The sequence below is a fragment of the Lepisosteus oculatus genome, chromosome 14, assembly GCF_040954835.1.
Source record: "Lepisosteus oculatus isolate fLepOcu1 chromosome 14, fLepOcu1.hap2, whole genome shotgun sequence".
Taxonomy (NCBI): Eukaryota; Metazoa; Chordata; class Actinopteri; order Semionotiformes; family Lepisosteidae; genus Lepisosteus; species Lepisosteus oculatus.
The window spans coordinates 2,759,780-2,780,235 of NC_090709.1; the positions used below are offsets into that span (position 1 = coordinate 2,759,780).

At 42.0% G+C, this 20,456-nt stretch overlaps 1 non-coding gene and 1 pseudogene across 1 annotated transcript; one reads left to right on the forward strand and one right to left on the reverse strand.

Annotated features, from left to right (window-relative positions):
* Nucleotides 1–20,456, forward strand: part of LOC102692793 (zinc finger protein 180-like) — a 123,655-nt pseudogene that overhangs the window by 70,311 nt on the left and 32,888 nt on the right.
* Nucleotides 1,980–2,061, reverse strand: trnas-acu (transfer RNA serine (anticodon ACU)). Its single transcript has one exon. It is a non-coding gene; the product is annotated as a tRNA-Ser (tRNA).

Genomic DNA, 20,456 nt, shown 5'->3' on the forward strand with positions numbered 1-20,456 from the left:
AAGTGCTGTTTGAGTGCACTGAGAAAATGTGCTCGGGTGTTGAGTAGCACAATTTGTCAATTTATGGTAATTATACAACAGTGCACAGTGGAGTCATACCATGGTTGTAAGTTCGAGTCTTGCCTGGAGTAATATTGGCTGTGTTTTTGTCTTCCAAAAGTTGCTGTTGCGTTTAGGTCAGTTCTTGTGTTACTTTTTGCACTCGACGGAGCTGTATTAATTCAGGCACACTTGCTTCCATGGCAAGTTATTTTATCGTTGCTCACAAACCAACATACTGCAGGCACCTCTGAAACTGTCAATGCTTGTGGGCCACGTGTTCCTGCTGTCAGCCTACTATACCAAGTTCTTGCACGTCTACAAACATTACCAATTCCAGTACAGGAGCGAAAGACAAACCGAGAGCTCACTCACTTTAAAAAAGCACATTTGTCGAAACCCGAAGTTGACTAGGATGGGATAGGAACCCACGTGTACAGAGTACAATACATTCGCATTCCATTGATTTAAGTACTCGACCACAGTCAGTCTGTCCAGGTATAAGTTGCCTCACGATGATCATCTTTCCCCGTACTCAAGGGTCATTTTCTTCTTCCATCTGCGATGTCATGCTACCGTGGACACCCTGAAGAACATCAAAAGCATATTGAGCTCCTTGGTCATGAAATCGCCAGATAAAAGCCATTTCACATCCTTTCTTAACTAGCTCGATGAGCAGGCTCAGTGCACACTGAACGCAGGTGTCTCAGAGCAGGGTGTCCAAGTGGCTGCAAAAGGGCTTTTTTCTGCTAGTGCTGTGGTTTAGTTGGTTAAATCAGCTGCCTAGTAAACAGGAAATCCTGAGTTCAAATCCCAGCAGTGCTTTTCTTCCTGTCTTGCGGTACAGTTTATAGTTATAGACAGCACCATGCTTCTGCATTATGTTTAACGGAAGTGTTCATTTCGTTTTTGGCACAACTTGTTATTCAAGAAATCCACACATTGCGAAAGATAAAACACAGAAGAATTACTGACAGCTGGCAAGAAAATGATAATGTTTTTTTGTCTTTAGCCAAAAACCTGTGAATGTAGAAAAGAGACAATGTGTGTCAGTTTCTCTAGCACAATCAATCAGGGTGTCCTTCAGTGTATTATTACAGGTAATGCATGCACAGACTTCAATATGTGATAGTGAATTATCAGGTATCCTAGAGAGGGAAGAGAACATATATTAAAGAAATACATATTTAAAGGGGGTGTAAGTCTTACATGTGTTCTGCCACATCTGGGTGTTAACTCAATAGATTTGTAGTATTATTTATTCTTAGTCAAACATACGCCGTAAGCATATGCATTATCCATTGCACCACTGGACCTCATATCAGCTTCCCCAACTGCACACGCTGAGCTCAGAGCTGTTTCTAGTAATATATCGCCCTGGTCCACATTTTCTCAATTAGATTCACGTGTTTTGTACTAAATACCACAAAGTTACAATATATGGAATAGCATTTATTTTAAAATATATTTTAAAATTTCTATTTATTTAGAGCTAAGGAAAGGAAAGATAAGGAAAGATAACATTGCTAATATTGATGGAGTAGAAATGTAAGATGAATTGATAGCTTTATCTGATCTAAAAAAGTCCTAAAATGCCTCCTGTAACAGGTAAGGACTCATAGCAAGACTTTTGTTTCCAAATCCAAACGTTGCTATGGCATTGCGCATTATGTAAACATGACCAGTTCCGGTTTCTGGTGAGTGCATTTTTTCCAAACTCAAATTAACAAGAACATTTTTCAATATGCACCATGTCCCATGGACTACTATTAATATCAGGTGAAAGCAGTACAAAACATAAATGTATTAATAACATAAATATTAAAAGACTATTGGCTGTCAGCCATGTTCAGCCAACCATAGAAATATTACTGCTCTACTACAGTAACAAAAGAACACAAACACAACTTAGAAACAGAACACAAGTCAAATGCTCAAACCAACAAGGGTGGGATTCAAACCCACGTGTGCAGAGCACAATGGATTAGTAGTCTATCACCTTAACCACTCAGCCACCTTGTCGAAAAAGTCAGCTCTTCCAGACATTTTTCTCTTCCACTTGCCACTATTTTCCTTGGGAGATGTCAAGCCACCAAGTGTGTGCTGTGCTTCAGTGACAGGTGTAGAGGACATCCTGTTGTACACGGAAAGCACATTATTTCCTTGGAGTGGCAGATAAAAGCCATTTCTAATCCTTTCTCTTAATCTCCGGGGCTGCTAGTGCATGAAAAGGAGGCAACTTGCTCGGTGAGCAGGCTCAGCGCACACTCCACGTGTGCGAAGGGGATTTAAATATTGAAAGGAAAGGGGTGTGATTGGATGATTGGTTAGGGATTGAGAATTTGAAGAATCTGATGCATGTGAGAATGTGATGGGTTCAATCAGGGATGAGATTGTGAAGCAGAGGTTCCGGGAATGTAACGTTGTTTGCGAAGGAGAGTGTGGAATGTGACAGGGACAGAACGGCGTTTCCGAGTTAGAGTGTGGGGCGTGACAGTACCCCCCCCTTTAGGGTCGGCTCCTGACGACCCCAGAGAGTGAGTACGAACGAAGTCATCGATGAGGCTGCGATCCAAAATATCTTTCTCACAGACCCAGGAACGTTCCTCAGGATCATAGCCCTGCCAGTCGACTAGAAATTGTCGGCGGCCTCGGAGCCAGCGGGCATCCAAGATCTTATTGACCGTGTAGGAAGGAAGACCGTCAATGAGTATTGGTGGGGGCGGAGGTGGCCGAGGCCGGGAGAGGGGGAATCTGTGGTAGGGTTTCAGGAGAGAGACATGGAAGGAGGGGTGCACCCTGAGAGTTGGAGGAAGAGCAAGACGATAAGTTACAGGTGTAAGAAAAAACAGCTCAGGGATGCCAAATATGTAATCATAGCCATAGCAAAATTAAATGTAGTGGCTCTCTGAAGGCACCAGTTCTGTAGGGTTTGGGCAATTACTGAGACAATTATTAATTGTAGCAGTAAATCACAAAGTTGATTCTTTTGATGGCTTTAGAATCCAACCATGCGACATAACTCAAACAACGCACACACACAGGTACTAATACACGAGGATACATTTATTACTACATAGAATATGCATATAAACCTAACAGATCTTATCGAGAGGGTTATCAGAATACAAAAGGTATATATTCAGTCAGTTACAAAGAGTTACATATATCAAGAGGACATACGTTCAGTATATCATTCATTAAGACCGTTTCGTAAATGAACTTGGTTATAACTTCTACATTAGATACTCAAAACAAGTACATAATTCTTAGGAATTAAATTGATATCAACTGGTTGGGATAACAATTGAATTCTCGAGCTGTAATGCATTGGTTGAATACTCATCCAATCTCTGGGGATTCAGATCTCCTGCGGGCACAAAGAAACAGTTGCAGGCTGTTGCTGTCCAATCCGCGCTCTCTGGCTCGGTGCCAGGCTGTGCTGTGCGGCTTGCGACGGTGCGCCGCTGATGCTCACTGACCGGCTAGTTAGTGTTGGCTTTAACTAGCAAAGTTTGCACAGGAGAAAAGATGACTGTGGGTCCCAGCAAGTCAGGAAGAGAACCAGTTCGTTCCTGATGAAGAGCTAGTTCTGAATAGTGATTCAGCTGTCCCCAGTTCTGACCTGTTCACGAGGCCTGCTGCTGGTGCTAACCTCGGTGGATCCTCTGGTTATTCTCTGGCAACCTCCGCTCTAGACTCTTAGAACAAAGGAAAGTTCTGGCACTCGGACACACTGGCCGTTCCGTGGTTGTCCGGGCTGAGTCTCAGGATGGTCAGGAGGTGCGCTGCGAGAATGTCCTGCCCTTGGGAGCCTTCTGCTCCTGGGCCATCCTGCCCTGGAATTCTCCTTTGAATTCCCTTTAGAAAAGTCCACAGAATTCTCCTGAATCCCCTCTGAATCTTACTGAATCTCACTGAATCTCTCAGGCTCTCTGTGTTGCCTGTTTTTACCTGGAGGAACTTCCGCTCGTTGATTGGCTGAAAGTTCCATGGGCATCAGAGTCCCACGTGGGTTACTCGGCCCTACCAGTCCCTGATTGGTTGATCAAGGTGAGATATGAGTCACTTACTCCTGACACTTAGTAATGCAGTCCAGATGTCCAACAGGCACTCCCTAGACAGATAGGCGCCAATGGATGACAATTGATCATGATAGCCAGGCTTAGCTAAGTGCATCCCCCTCTGGGAGCTTGTTTCTTATCAAAAGAAAACATCTTAAATCAGCCTGCATGAATAGTTTCTCTGTGGCTGCACCACAGAGATGAACAGAGAAATGAGGCCTAATTTGGGAAAGCTCAGAAACACTTAATTCTTTCTTATTAATAAGCCTCGCCGCTACACAGGGGTGAGCTGGGAGAGGATGCAAAAAGGTCCAATATAACGGGGTCCCAACTTATGTGAAGGCTGTCTAAGGGGTAAGTTTCTAGTAGACAGCCAGACAAACTGTCCTCGTCGTAATCTGGGCACAGGTTGTCGATGACGGTTAGCAGTGGTCTTCTGCCGCAAGGAGGTCTTCAGGAGGGCGGATCTGGCTTGTCTCCAAATTTCCTGAGGAAAGTGAGGCGCGTCTGAAGGCAGGGAATATCCAAATCAGGGATAGAGTCAGGGAGGAGAGAGGGTTGGTATCCTAGAGAGCAATAGAAGGGGGACATCCCAGTGGTGGAGGAAGAGAGAGAGTTATGGGCATATTCAGCTCAGGGGAGGAGAGAGACCCAGTCATCTTGAGAAGCAGAGATGTAAGATAGAAGGTAAGTAAGAAGGTCCTGGTTGGTTCTTTCCGTCAGTCCATTGGATTCAGGCTCATTGTAGCCAGACGTGAGAGATGTGGAAGTCCCAAGAGATTTGCAAAAAGTTCTCCAGAATCTTGAAATGAATTGAGGTCCTCGATCTGATACGATATCCGCAGGAATGCCTTGAAGTCTGAAGACATGAAGAATGAAGAGGTCAGCCATGTCTTGAGCAGATGGAAGGGCAGGTAGAGGAATGAAATGAGCCGACTTCGAGTATCTGTCTACCACGACCATAATGGTAGTTTTGCCTTGACTCTCAGGAAGATCCGTAAGAAAGTCAACTGAGATGTGGGACCAAGGTCTTCTAGGGGTTGGGAGTGGTTGGAGTAAACCGGGCTTCTTAAGACGGGAGGATTTGGACATGGCACAGATGGGACAGGCCTGCACGTACCCAGTAACATCAGTCCGAATAGAAGGCCACCAGAAATGTCTAGATATGAATTCCAAGGTACGTTTACACCGGGGTGACCTGCAAATAGTGAGTCATGACCCCAGTGAAGAACAGTGGAGCATATGGTATCAGGAACAAAGAGTCTGTCTGGAGGACATTGGGGGGGAATGGTTTGATTGTGAAGTGCATGTTTGATTTGGTTCTCCAGGTCCCATCTAATAGCAACCATTCTCTCAGGGGGAATAATAGGTTCAAAAAGCCAGGAGGATCATGGAGGCTAGATAGGGCGTCAGCCTTTATGTTCTTGGATCCAGGTGTATAAGTAATGAAAAAATGGAACCTAGAAAAGAAAAGTGACCAGCGGGCCTGGCGTTGGTTCAAACGTTTGGCAGTCTGTAGGTAAGAGAGATTTTTATGATCCGTAAGAATAGTAAAAGGGTGTAAAGTCCCCTCCAACCAGTGTCTCTATTCCTCCAGGGCGAGTTTGATAGCCAGTAGGTCTCAGTCTCTAACATCATAATTAGTCTCAGCCTGGGACAATTTTTTGCTCAAACACTAGCTTTATTCATTAACAACCACACAAAACCTATACACGCACATGAGGAGACTGACGGAACACGTACACGTATTTAGGGTGGTAATTACTTAACAACACGCTATACTCTTATAAGACTACACAGGGCACTAGAACTACTAGGACATTATTTACACAGGTAGGGTCAGCTGCTGGTCATCGTGCTGACCCTCAGACTCTCCCCGGCTACCACTCCCAGCATGCCCAGCGGTACTACGAACACCTAGGGGCGCTTCCTCCTCACCACCAGGCAAGGGCGTTACAAGTATTTCTCGCATTGTGAACATGTGCACACAGCGGTCCCCCGGGTTCCAGATAGTGTGTAATTACGCATCGATGAAAAACCGGAGGTTTAAAAAAAGATAATTAGCTCATTGATAGTTTGATGTAGAGGCCACAAGTCATGGTATTTAAAATGCATTTGGCTCCATTGCGAAGGTATGGACAAAAGAGTATTCGAGCGTGGTCAAAAAAATGTCATAAAAACAACAAAGTGAAGGCTGAGAAAGCATTCACAATGTATTTAATACACAAAGCAAGTATTCTCACAACTCTAAGAGGTTTCGTGTAAACGCTACAGGCGTGCCAAAATCGTTTTTGAACTTCAAGCTAACTTTACCCCGGTGTTTTACTGGTAAACTACATAGGTAATCTGAACGAAATAACAGAGCAGTACAGAACACAAAGTCAGGAGCTTATGCAGTGAATAATAATAATAATAATAATAATAATAATAATAATAATAATAATAATAATAATAATAATAATAAACTTTATTTTATATAGTGCCTTTAAAGGTGGCTTCTCAAAGCACTTTACAGGATGACAATAACAATAAATAAGAAGACTACAACAATAAATAAGAAGATTTCACAAGATAGGACACAATTATAATTACAAAAATACAACAATAACAATAGAGGAGACTGTGGAAGGTGGTATTAAGAAGAGCAGAGGGGTGAAGAATGGAACCAGTTAAGTAAAGGCTTTTCTGAAGAAGAAGGTTTTGAGTCTAGATTTGAAGGAGTTTAGAGAAGGTGACTCTCTAATATCCTTGGGCAAAGAGTTCCAGAGCTTGGGTGCGTAGCAGGAGAAGGCCCTGTTGCCCATACAATATAGACGGGCTTGGGGGACAGTAAGGAGGGCAGAATTTGAAGAACGGAGGTTGCGAGGTGGGGAGTAGGGCGATAAAAGTTCAGACAGGTATTGAGGTGCCAAGCCATGTAAAGCCTTATAGGTGAGCATGAGGATTTTAAAGTCCACGCAGAATTTGACTGGAAGCCAGTGCAAGGACTCCAGGATAGGAGTAATGTGAACACTTGCACTAGACCTGGTCAGGATTCTGGCTGCTGAATTTTGGACATACTGCAGCTTGTTCAGAGTAGATTTAGATACCCCAGAGATTAGAGCATTGCAGTAGTCAATTCGAGAGAATACAAATATGTTGATCAGCTTTTCAGCCACAGTTAATGATAGCATAGGGCGTAGTCTTGCGATATTTCTAAGGTGAAAAAAAGATGTTTTGACAGTATGCTGTACATGTGGGTCGAATGTTAAGCCAGAATCGAATAAAACCCCAAGGTTTTTCAATTTTGATTGAAGCTCAAGTACAGAGCCATCTACAGACAAGGTTACAGGACTGGCTTTACGAAGTTGATGGGGGGTACCAGTAAGCATGACTTCAGTCTTGTCACAGTTAAGATGAAGGATGTTTTGAGTCATTAACTAGTAACTAGTTTGTTTAGGGATGCTGAGTCAAGAAGAGAGAAGCTGGATAGACGGGAACCAGAGAAGTTGGATGAGGAGGGAGGAGGTATGGAAATTATATCCGTAGTGGAGATAGTGTGATGCCGGATGTTGTCAATCTTAGAACTAAAGAAATCTAAGAATGTGTTGCAAAGTTGTGATGAGGCAGGTAATGTGGTAGGGCAGTTTGGGTTGAGCAGTCTGTTGATGGTGGAGAAAAGATGTCTGGGATTGTTTTGTCATCTTGAACACGACAAGAGAAAAGGCACACTGCAGATCCGCGAAACATCATGTCCGACTTTAGAGATGAGAACGGACATTTTTCAGACCCCTTTCTTATTACAGGTTCAAGCAAACCTGAAAGTTAGGGAGTATTTGGTCACTTTTGTATGAAAAAGTGTCTGAAGCCTGTAATTATAATTTTTCCTTTTTTAATTGTGGTTGAAATCCACTCCCATGTACCAAGACCTACGGTATATTCATGTTTGCTTAAATGACTAACGCTATTGGACATTAGCTGGTGTTTTTTGTAACGATTTGCTATTTCATGCAGGAAAGATAGGAAACCAGACCCAACGTTTGCTTTCAGGTGCGGTTCATTTACATAACTATTTCTGAGGAGCCTGATTTAAATCACACAACCCCGGTAGAAGTCGAATCGACAATCTTATAAACCGAAATCAGACGCGTTTTCTACATTTTTATCAGTTTTAAAAAATCATCACTTTTGAACAGACAAAGCGTTTATGTGTCGCTCTGAATTTGTAATTGATTTAGAATTCAAAGAAAAAAGCGTTTTGTTCCACAACTGCGTGAAATTATCATGTCTTTCACTCTACTTCGCTCTTGTAGCAATGCAGATCTTGCTAGGTGAGCATTTGCTCTGGTAAATTAGGTCACTTTTCATGTTAACTAAGAAAGAAAGGAAATGAACTCTATCGCCCTTGGGAGATGTCAAGCACATTGGACATGAAAAGTGCCCAATAAAAGCCATTTCTCTTTGTTTCTCTTACAGTCGAGGCTCCTTTTCCGTGTAAAGGAGGCAACTTGCTCAGCCAGCAGACTCAGCGCTTACTGAACACAGGTGTCTCAGCAGTGTGTCCAAGCGGCTGTAAAAGAGGAGAATTCTGCCGGCGAAGTGGTTTAGTTGCTTTAAGTACTTGTCTCGTTAATGGGAGATCCTGGCTCCAAATCCCAGCTGTGCTTTTTTCCCTGTCTTGTTGTGGAGAAAGTACCATTTTGGACAACCACATAGGGCTTGATTTAGTTTAACGCATTAATTAATTTCCTATCTGCAACAACTTGTTTTTCAAGAAATTCATACAGCTTTTGAAAAATGAAATTCAATTCTTGGCTCTCAGTGCAGAAGATATATTGCTGGCTGGCAAGAAAATTCAAGCAATTTTTTTTTCTTTGATTGGAAACTTGCGAATGGAGCAAAGCCTCTCTCATCAGTCTCTGTGGCGCAATTGGCGAGCGCGTTCAGCTGTTAACCTAAAGGTTGGTGGTTCGAGCCCACCCAGGGATGGCCCTGTTGTTGCCATTGATGACCAAGAGTCTCACCACCCAGTTTATGATGTCCCCTAGTGGTGATCTGTAAGTGGTGTGTCTTTCACCCACCCACTTGATATAACAGCAAGCTGGAGTCCCAGCCCAGCTCCTGTCTCTCTTCCCTTGGATCTGGGAGACTTCCTCAGAACCAAGTTGAGTGGGGTGATGCAGGTATCTTGGAAAGCTGAAGGGGACAGGACTTGCGTACCACAGTGCAAGCTGGACAAGGTGATGATGAGGAGACAGGAGAGTCACCCCAGCTCCTGTATCGCCCCGGTACACCAGTGCAAGCTGGAGAAGGGAGAGGGGTTTCAGGGACTCACCAATCCTGTGTACGCAGCCTCAGATCCAAACTTGGCCAGGACCTCATCGTACAGCTCCAGGCAGTTGAGCTGGATGGAGGACATTGTGTTCTGAGCCCAGGTCCACACCTGGCTCTCCTCCACCTGCAGCAGGCCCGCCTTCAGCCGCCACAGGGCTGCTAGGGCCGGGCTGGGGTGAGCGGGTGTGCAAGAGGGGGTGTGAGGGGGTGTGTGCGGAGTGCACATGAGAGAGTATTGGGGTGTCCAAGGTGGAGGTCTTTGGGCTGTCCCTCTGGAGATTCGTCTCTGGGCCCTCCTGGCTGGGTCTTGGTCTCCTGCCTGGTGATTTTTTGGGCAGGCCTGAGGGGAAAGTGGCACAGAGATGTCATGAGGAGGACAGAGAGAAAACCAAATGAGTCGTCTCTAGGAGGACAAGACCCTGCCCCTGGTCTCCCAGCAATCACAGTCCCTATCATTACAGCTGAGAGCAACTTTTGACAGATGTCACAGACACATCAGGCTCACAGCTCACAGCTCTCGGCATCCTGAGGAGAGACACAGGGGGAGTCTTCTCCCTCTTCCTCCGACAGACCTCATCCAGCCCCACCTCCCCTTTCGCACACAACCATTACTGTGTCACCTTCATCATCACCTCCACCATCACAATCTCTACTATCTTCATCACAATCATCTTCATCACCATTCTAATAAATGATCAACTCCACCATCTTCATCACCATATCCTTTTTCATCAAGATCACCTTCATTATCTTCACTATAATCTGCATCACCATCATCATCCTGAGCAGAGCACACTGATTGTCTTACTCTGGAAGAGTCTTTGCTCACAGCCTCAGTATCGGTTGCCCCTCTCTGGCCTTTCAGGGTCACGTCTGTCTCTGTTGAGACCTGTCAGCAAGTTGACTGCTTTAGTCTCACCAGTAGAAGCCAACCAAGTTTATGTGTGTCGGGACAGGTTTATTCTTAGTCAAACAGTATTAAACACTTGAGGAAGAGCATTTAAAAATGACAGCAGGAGGCACTTCTTTACATAGAGAGGGGTGTGGGTGTGGAACATTGAGTTGCTGTGAAAACAAGAAACCTTTCCTCTAGGTTATATAAAAACTTGTGTTCCACTGTGATGGAAAGTTATTAGTGTATATTCCTTCTTATACAGATATATAATCATGAAAAATATAAAATACTGAAAATATAAAATAGTGGAATCTTAGGACAATTGGCTCTTGTAGTTTTTAAACTGTTAAAATTGATATTAGTATTATCTGCTTCACGCAGACAAGGTTTGCTGTGTTAAGACATTGAAGAGACATGCTGTACTGAAAAAGGTCACATTCTTTACTGGTGTAGAAGTTAGAAAATACGGAATTTAATATAAGTTGTGTATTATTAGCAACTGGGGTCTTATAAGAAACTGATGTGTAAAGGAATAATATAACAGTCGCTGGACAATGTCATATTACAACAAGAATTTAAAAATGGAAGTTGTGGTTTATATTTATACAGGATTTGACTGCAATTTCACAGCTAAATAATTTAATTTTTTGTTTTAGATGTGTCTTAGTTACGTAAAGACAGGGTGACAAGGCTTATTTTTGGTAAATTGTGAAGTTTTAATAACACTTGTTTTCTAATTTGTTGTGTGCATCAGAAATGAATAAAATGCAAGTACCTAAGTAAGGTTAATACAAATTAAATATTAATACATAATATCATATGACTTAAAAATATAAAAATTAAACAGGATTTCCTTAGAAATTCATAACCACAGGACTTGTTTTTTGAGCAGTTTTTCAAGACAACATCACAATAATATAGTCACAGTATGTGTGTCTGTGTTAAACCTAACTGCTATTGTTGAAAAATGTTGTGCTTTAATATAATTTAATCAGACAATCATGTGTTCAATTTAGATGTTGAGAGGTTAAGGCAAGAAATACATTGTTCACAGTTCACACAGAGAATGAGGATATATGCATCAAATGCATCTCAGCACCAGAGCTCTCTGAAGTTGTGCACTCATTACAGCAACTGTTCACTGGAAATGCATGGAATCGGAAAATATAAATTGCATAGTACACAAGACTTAACTGGTTTTATTCTAGGAAAGCAGACAAGACTCAGTCATGGGACTCAGAGGATCCAAGGCTAGACTGAGTATAATAGGCTTCGGGCTTCTATTGTGACATCTACTGTAAATTACAGAAATGTTAAAAGTAAACAAAATAAAGTAACTAAAATGTGGTCTGAAATCACCCCTTTAGACACCCCTTTTACTTCACTGGTGTCAGATATGAAAGGCAATAGTCTCCCGTTCTGTCTGCTGTGTGTTGCAGCAGAGGGACTCCCTGCAGCTGTAAGGGGCAGAGTAACTTGCATGCCCTCTAGTACAGTTTACACATGCACGAATTTAAAAGCTAGCAAGACAGGTTTAGATTCACATTAGCTGGCGAGCCTTGTTAAAAAAACAAATGATAATGTAACATGCCACTGTTCATGAACAAAGTTATACTGAGATTTCCTAAGATACGTGATTAAAAAATAAATAAATAAAAATTTGAATCTCCTGCGGAACACATTCCATAAGAATCAGCGGTTTTACAGTATATATCGCCTTTAAAGGTGGCTTCTCAAAACGCTTTACGGGATAAAAACAACCAGAACAGCAGCAACAACAATATTGTATTTCGTTGCACTTTGAAAACCAAGTAATAACTTAACAGTACGTGCAAACGTTTCGTATGTTGCTGTCGTGAATGCCTGCGTACCCATAAGTATCTTATTTGCCTTGAGTCTGTCTACAGTATCTCTGTAGACAGACAGACAGACACTACCCCCCTCTCTCCCTCAATTAAATTCAATTCAAAGTGTTTTATTTGCATGACAGATGGGTACAATTCTTGTTGGGAATGAATACTTTGATATTTACACCCGCCGCGGCACCGAGGGAGCGTCTGCATTTATAACTTGGTTTTTAAAATTAGTCAAGCAATATGAAGCATCTCCTTTTACTTTTAAGTCCCTTAAATATATTGAGCACAGCTTTCTCACCATCCTTACACAAAGCAGAAACTGTCCGATGACTCACAGTACAAGTGGAAAGATTACAGATTTTAATCGTCTTTAATTTTGTCTTTAATTTTGCCTGTGGAGTGGGCAAACAATTTTTTTTATCGAAATACAAATTGAGATACTGTACTGTATAATGATGTGCATGAACAAAGGTATACTGCAATTTTCCTTAGATTAATGCTTCGTAGGAGGAGGTGGTCTTTTCCTCTTGTCTAACAGTTTGTCCACAAACAAAACATTCCTGTTAGACAAGAGGAATTGAAAAAAAACTATTTTGTCAATGAAAACCGGTGTGTGTGTCTCTCCCTGCTGGATGTCCCTCTCACAAACTGCTGAATGAATAAAATAATTTTATTGAAAACGCATTTGCGATTGTCTGGTATTTAATTTGGTCCCTTTTAACTGTTTTTCGATCTACTGTATTGCTTTGAGATGCCACTTTTAAAGGCGATATGTAAAATAAAGTTTTGTATTATTGTTATAGAGAAACATGATCAGATTTTCCCTGGTTCAGAAAAAAGATCTAAAGTGCTACACATAACTTTCTGAATTCGATGTATTTAAAGCAGTGAACTACTGTAGGTGTCACATAACATTCAGAAATACAATCACGTATTTGACAAATAAAAACGATTATAATCTAATCCTTCCACGTTTGATCCCAAAATCCCAAGAAATATAAATCTTGACGGGTAGAAAGCTATGCTGAAAGTTTATTAAGATACTTAGAAGAAAAAGATACTGTATCAATTTATGTTGCATTAGCCTGATTATGATTAAAAAACACATATAATTAAACACGCATCAGAACACGATTTAAATCAATATAAATATTTATATTGTAACGCATACTGTCCAGCCTCCATTTCTCTATAAAACTTTACTCTGTTGCACACACACACACAATAGAAGCAGGAACCGCTGTCAGAAGGGAAGATATGTTCAAAATATCGCAAATATCGATCATGTTGCGCTATTTTGAAATATAAAAGTCAATTGATTGTCCATAATATCGCTATTCTATTTTTTCGAAGAAATGTTTGTTAAAAGAAAAGTCCAGTACCAGCTGGATTCAAACACACAACCTGCTAGTTGGTAGTCACGCACCTAGACTAGTAGGCTACAAGACAGCTTGCATGAACAGGCAGGCAAAACAGCCCTACACAGCCCTGTCGCAGCACACGAATACCATTATTAAATTCTTTAGATACGCGATTCCATATTATATTAGCAGAAAAGCTTAAAACTACCACTTTTTCACACGCTATTTCACATGCTAGTTAAATACTTTGATGCTTAAAAACGTTAGGGAGAAATGGAATACCGGTGTGTATTTTTCCTTTAAAGTGCCGATTCCTGGAATCTGACTGGCTGACACCCCTCTGAAGTGGTTCCATAAAATCTGGTATACGGAAAAGAAAGCGTTGATAAATACAAGTGTCTTTTAATACACTCTTTGCTGTGCTCTTGAGGATCCTTGTGATATTTTAAGCTCTAGTTGAATGATAGGTGTCGCATTTTAAATCATTTTTGTAATTAGAAATTATGAAACACCCTGTTAAAAGCAAGGAAGTTTTTATGCCCGTTGAAGTAAAACAAAATGCCTGATAAAGTATGGCTTGGACAGATTCCAAGTACTTGTACAAATGTGCTAAAGAAATTATACTTTGAGTATACAGCTTTTCCAAAGTCATCCATTATTAATACTATTAGTAATATCTTCAGTAAAGGCTTTGATGCATAAATATTTCTGATAAAGGTAGGTTGTGTACTTTTGTCCAACTGAGCAATCTTGCTTTCATAAAATATACCAACATTTTAATGACTGATGATTAACATGCTGTAATACACAGTTCAAAATTAAAGGCTAAAATGCTGTACATGAGAGGTTAAGCTCCCCCTGGCGGTTTTACAAGGCGACGCCGGATAGTTAACCACGTGACACACGTTAACTGCGTGATACCACGTGATACTGCGACGCCCACTGGGGTATGCCGCGAAATACCTCACCCATTTTGAATGGCTGCATCTGTACATTAATTTCATTCGAAATAAGTATGGTAAAATCCTGGGTTCGGTTTAGAGTTTTAGGCATTCATGTGACGGAAAACAGAGCTTTCACTGGCCGATTATCAAGCTTTATTGATAAAAACAAAACAAAACCAGCAAACCAAGAAAGAAAAAGAAAAAAAAATAACGGACACCTGCATAAGCCTGCATTCTCTCCTCAGCCGTCCACACTTTTCCCTGGGTCAGAGATCAAATAAAACTTCACTCACTCCAAGCACATGACCACACAGAAAACACTGAACGTGTTAACCCAAATATATCTCACAGTATTAATTGTGACACCAAATGTATCCATCTGTTTCCCTCTTTTCTATCATTGTAAACTAGGATACACTAGGGTATTGTCTGTGAGAAATGTTTTTGTATTTTGTGATGACATAAGTTTCAGGATCTGGCCTGAACTATTTTTCCAAGAAAGCTGTCAGTCACCTAACCAGTTCCTAAAGGACAACTGTCTGATGACAGGAAGCCGGTTTTTCCAAGAGAGAAACAGAGACTCTTTGTGGAAATTAGAGTCTATGTGGTGTGATAGATTTTTTGAGCACCAATGAACTATGAGAGTCTTGAGAATCTGTCACAGTTTGCAGTACAAACACTGTAAATCTCAATTACTCCGTTTTTTTCACAAATTTCCAGCATATTATTTAAATTATCAATGAAAGTTATCATACAGTGACTCTCCAATTCCACATAAAACACTCCATCCCATACCCTTAGTGTAAGGTGTCAGTAGATCTGGCCAGTTTCAGGTGTGATTTAATGGTAGTTTGGTGTCAGGTGTCAGTGGTTTCTGGTCAGTAGTTTCAGGTGTGTGCTAATTGTATATTGGTATCAGGCGTCAGTAGATCTGGCCAGTTTCAGGTGTGTGTTAATGGTATTGTGGGCTCACTGTTGTGTTCCACAGGTGGCATCTTCAGCATTGTGGTTATTGCTATGAACATGTGGGACAGCTGGAATGATGGTGATATTTTTATTTGTAATATTCGACAAACTGATCAATTTATTGTCTCTGATTTTTGTATCTAGTATTTGCCCCAGTGTACAGCTAATAAAGCACTGAACACCTTCTTCAGAAGCACATGTTGAAGCACAGAGGTGGAGATTGATGATTTAGAGTCTTTGCTCACAACAGAGTTTAACATTCATCTAAAATTATTAGATTAACATGTATCTACATTATGTCTGGAGGAAATTAATCAATTTTACATTAAATAAAAACATTCAGCCCCAACGTTTTGGTTTTGGTTTAGTTATTTGATGTTGACCTTTCAGATTTTCTTCCGACTCTCCTCTCTCATTTCATTTTTATTTATAGCCTATCTACTTTCTTATCTATATCTATCCTATTATCTATATTCTTATTGAAAGCACTCTGCATTATTGTACATATAATTGTAACAGTATATGCATTTATAGAATGTAATTCTACGCCTAATCATAGGTGTAAATCTATTTATGAGTGGAACAATAAGAAGTCAAGATTTAAACTGAGATTTGTTTTTTGCATGAAGTTAATTTATTTTCATAGGGTAGTAAGTTTAATTTTCACAGACACCACGTTCAGTGACACTGAGCAATGAGCTGCACTATGAGAGATTACCTGCTCAGACTGACAGCCTGTAGTTCTCTATTGCTGGTTTTGTGAGGATGGTGAACGGACATAGTCTCTGCTCTGGGAGAGTGGAGGTGAATCACAAGAACACCTGGACCTCAGTGTGCGACTCTGACTTTGACTGGCAGGATACAGAGGTTGTCTGTCGGGAGCTGGACTGTGGGGCTCCTTCAGTGATACACAGAGGGGCTCATTTCCGACAGGGCCAGGGTCCACTCGGGTCAGAGCAATTCCAGTGTACAGGACAAGAGTCCAAGCTAAAGCACTGCCCCACTGCAGCCAGGCCAGAGCAGAGCTGCTCCCAGAGCAGAGCTCTGGGTCTCACTTGCACAGGTAAGATAAGATCACTTGACTAAAGGCGAGGTTGTTGTCATTTGTGACACAACCCAGGGTATTGGAGAGGCGGTGTATGAGAGTTGTGTCGGACTAGTGTAGCACTGATGTCGGACAGTCCCTGTGTCACTGTTCCATTAGTCCGCCTGGTTTGTATACCCCTAAAGGGGTATAAGAAAATAGCACAGTATAATGGCTGAGGTGATGGAAGTTTCTCCCTAGGCTGTATTGTGTACACATTCAACCTCTGCTGTAGCCACAACTGCCCCTCAGCCCTGAGGCTGGATACAGCTCCAAGCCTATGCTGTGTTGAAGTCTGTTTTAATAGCAGCAGCCTGTCCTTCAGCCCTCAAAGTGGGTGGAAAAATAAGTAGCTGGTGCTGTAGCAGGTAGCTGCTCTTCAGCCCTGAGGCTGAGAAAGGTCTATGTGATGGCAGTGGCTGTTACAGGTATATACAAATGTTACTTGTGGGTCGTCCTTATCTCGCTATCTGCCTGTATTGCAGTCTGTTTTCTCATCTGTTAGGTATTTGCTGTAGGTCACATCTTAATTAATATCAGCTGTGGACCTCCAGTTGGCCTATATATAGGTAAATGAGAGATCTAGTGAGACATGAGGAGTAAAATAGAATACCAGTGTCCAGGACATTTTTTTTATTGAGACTTTGTTTTTGTTGTATTCCGGATTTGTTTTTATTTTTATTTTTATTAATGTCTTGGATTTGTTCATTTTAGTTGTTTTGTTTTTCGTAGTTGTCAGTCAGATTAGGACAGGGAGTTAGCCAAAGACTTTCCTTTTTGTGTTTGTAGTGTTTTTGGTTTCACAGCTAGTTACTTTTTTATTTTTCTTATTGATAGGAGCTCACGTGTAACTGATACTAGTTAACTAACATTGTACCTGAGATTGTCAAATAAACTAGTACTTTGGTTTGTTTTTTCAAAAACAGGCACAAGTGCTGTTTGTTTTTTTTTTGTGGTTCATTGTTAGCCACAATGGGCACACCCGCACACTCTCTAAGTTTTGGGAAGGCTAGGTGAGAGCATAAAACAACACTCTTCTTCAGATCTAAGGCTCAGGTTGTAGTGATGAAAAATAAAAGTGGAAGCCTTCAGCCTGGAGGCTGATGATCGGGCAATATTTGTTCTGCGTCTTCTTCTCCTGGTTGTCCTTCCTGGTTTCATCAGGCCTGGAGCAGGGAGCACATTGTCTCTTGTGAGCTTCACATCACTATCTTAGGTACTGGGAAAGCTTGGCAAAAATAAAGGAGTCCCTGGGAAAAGTAACATGCCTTGAAGATGCCTTAACATGGCATCACAATATGTGGTAGTAGTTCAGGTGGGTAGCTGCATCAGCATGCGTAGGCTGCAAAAGAACAAGTAATAGGTTTATTCCATGCTGAAAAAAAGAAGAAAGAGAACACAACGTTTCGGCCGTGGAGCCTTCTTCAGGTGTGAGCTCACACCTGAAGAAGGCTCCACAGCCGAAACGTTGTGTTCTCTTTCTTCTTTTTTTCAGCATGGAATAAACCTATTACTTGTTCCATCACAATATGTGTTCTTAGTCAAAGCTTTCTGTTGGTCTCTCGGTCACTGAGAGCTGGATGTTATAGTTTTTTCATCTTGTAATCATGTGCCCTGTTATGGTGTCATGCTGATGAAGTTCTTTCCTATCTGCGGAATACACAGGGTTCAGGCTGGCGAATGGGTCGGACTCCTGCTCTGGACAAGTGGAGCTGCAGTACGACAGTAAATGGGGGACTGTGTGTGACCAATACTGGGACCTGCAAGATGCCAGTGTTCTCTGCCAGCAGCTGGGCTGTGGGAAGGCTGTAGCAGCACAACGACAGGCCTGTGTTACGATCCCTGCCTCTCGGCAACGGAGGAGGCAGAAGTAGGTGTAGCCCCTATCCATCAGTTCACCTATCAGTTTTCCCATTCACCACCACACCCCCGTCTCATCCTACTTAAACACCTGTCCTTCCCTACCTCGTTGCTCAGTATTGGTTTTCCCTATCGAGCTTCCTGGTTGCGCTTCTTCTACTCTGTGTTTGTCTTGGACTTCGGCTTTTCGGATCTCGGCTTGGATTGGTACTTTCGCTCTGTCTTGGATAACTGGCTACCTCTGGATTCTCGGATTGCTCTACGGACTACGACTTCGGATCACACTTCGGCTTCGGTACACGTTCCCTTTCGGATATCTTGCTCCCCCTGGACTCTCGGCTCGTTCCTACGATTACGGTTTACTTTCGGTTTACGACTTGCTTTGTTCGCTCCTGCAAGTGGGTTCACTCACTAGTTCGGTCCCTATTACCAAACTCGTAACAGCCTGGTTTGGACAGGGCAGTGGACCAGTATGGGCTGATGTGTTTGAGTGCCGGGGCAATGAGAGCCGTCTCTCACACTGTGCTGTCTCTTCATGGGGGGGAGCAGTGTGCTTTCATGGACAGGACACAGGAGTCATCTGCTCTGGTGAGAATGCAACTATCAAACCAATTTACATCTTGATAATTAAACATGTTAACTACTAAAAATATATGAACTCGGCACATGCAGCCATTATATGCAGAATGTAAATGTGATTTTGACACATTGCTGGTGCTCCCCTTCCATCAATCTGTTGGATCCTAGTGAAAAATTGTCTTTTAAATTAAAATTCAATCCAACCATTTTCTAACAGCTTCATCCAATTTAGGGTCATGGGGGAGTTGGAGCCTAAACAAGCAAGCAACAGGAGAAAGTGATACCAGTCCATCACAGTGCACACACAGACACAAACTCACACTGATACCTGGGGCAGTTATCCCAAAATCTAATTAACCTGTCAGAATGTTTCTGGACTGTGGTAGGAAACCCACGTGAACATGGGAAGAACATGCAGGTCATTAGTGCTGTGAGGCAGCAATGTTAACTACAGTACTGCACCACAATGCCATCCAATAACTGAAACATGATGTCCAAACATTTTATTGTAAAACTGTTAATGATTAACATTGGGTGGAGGGGTGGCTCTGTGGCTAAGGCTCTTTGCCTGTGGTTGGAAGGTTGTTGGTTCAAATCCTGTAGCTGGCAGAGGAATCCTACTCTGTTGGGCTCCTGAGCAAGGCCCTTAACCCCAACTGCTCCAGGGGTACTGTACAATGGCAGACCCTGTGCTCTGACCCCATGCTCTCTCCCTGTCTGTAGGTCTCATGGAGAGTAAGCTGGGATATATGAAAAGATAATTCCTAATGCAAGAAATTGTAAAGGGTTAATAAAGTGATGTTATTATTATTTAAAAACGATGCTTCTTGATGTTGAACACATGGATGTGTCATGTTAATTTTACCAAAAGATAATGGTGAAATCAGTCAGGTATGAACAAATTTTCCATCCTTTCACCTGGACAAAACAAATTCTCCATCTCCGTGGGTTGGTTTTATGGTACTGATATCTGACTGACAATAAAACGTGATATTCATTCATTTTTTTAGATTCATCCTTGTCAACTCTAGATGGTGGAGTCCGGCTGTCAGGAGGAGAGCGTCACTGTGATGGTCGGGTGGTAGTTCACTACAACAGTACCTGGGGGACACTCCTCCAGCACTCCTGGGGCTACAGAGAGGCCTCTATGGTCTGCAGAGAGCTAGGCTGTGGCTCAGTGGTGCAAATATACCACTCCTCTGTGTATGAGACAGACGACATTGCTGTGTGTCTGACAGGTATTCAGTGCTCTGTAGTACAAGTTTATAACTCCTCTCTCTATGGGACAGTGACAGTGCTGTGTGTCTGACAGGTATTAAGCGCTCCGGGGATGAGTCTCACCTGGTGAACTGCTTCATCTCCACATACAATCAGCTGCAACACTGGACAGGATGTTGCCCAGCTCTGCTCAGGTAGGAGCCATTCAAAGTATTTGTGACTGTTATCATATGCAGATTGATATGTAGGACATAAAAGACAAACCCTAAAAGATTTG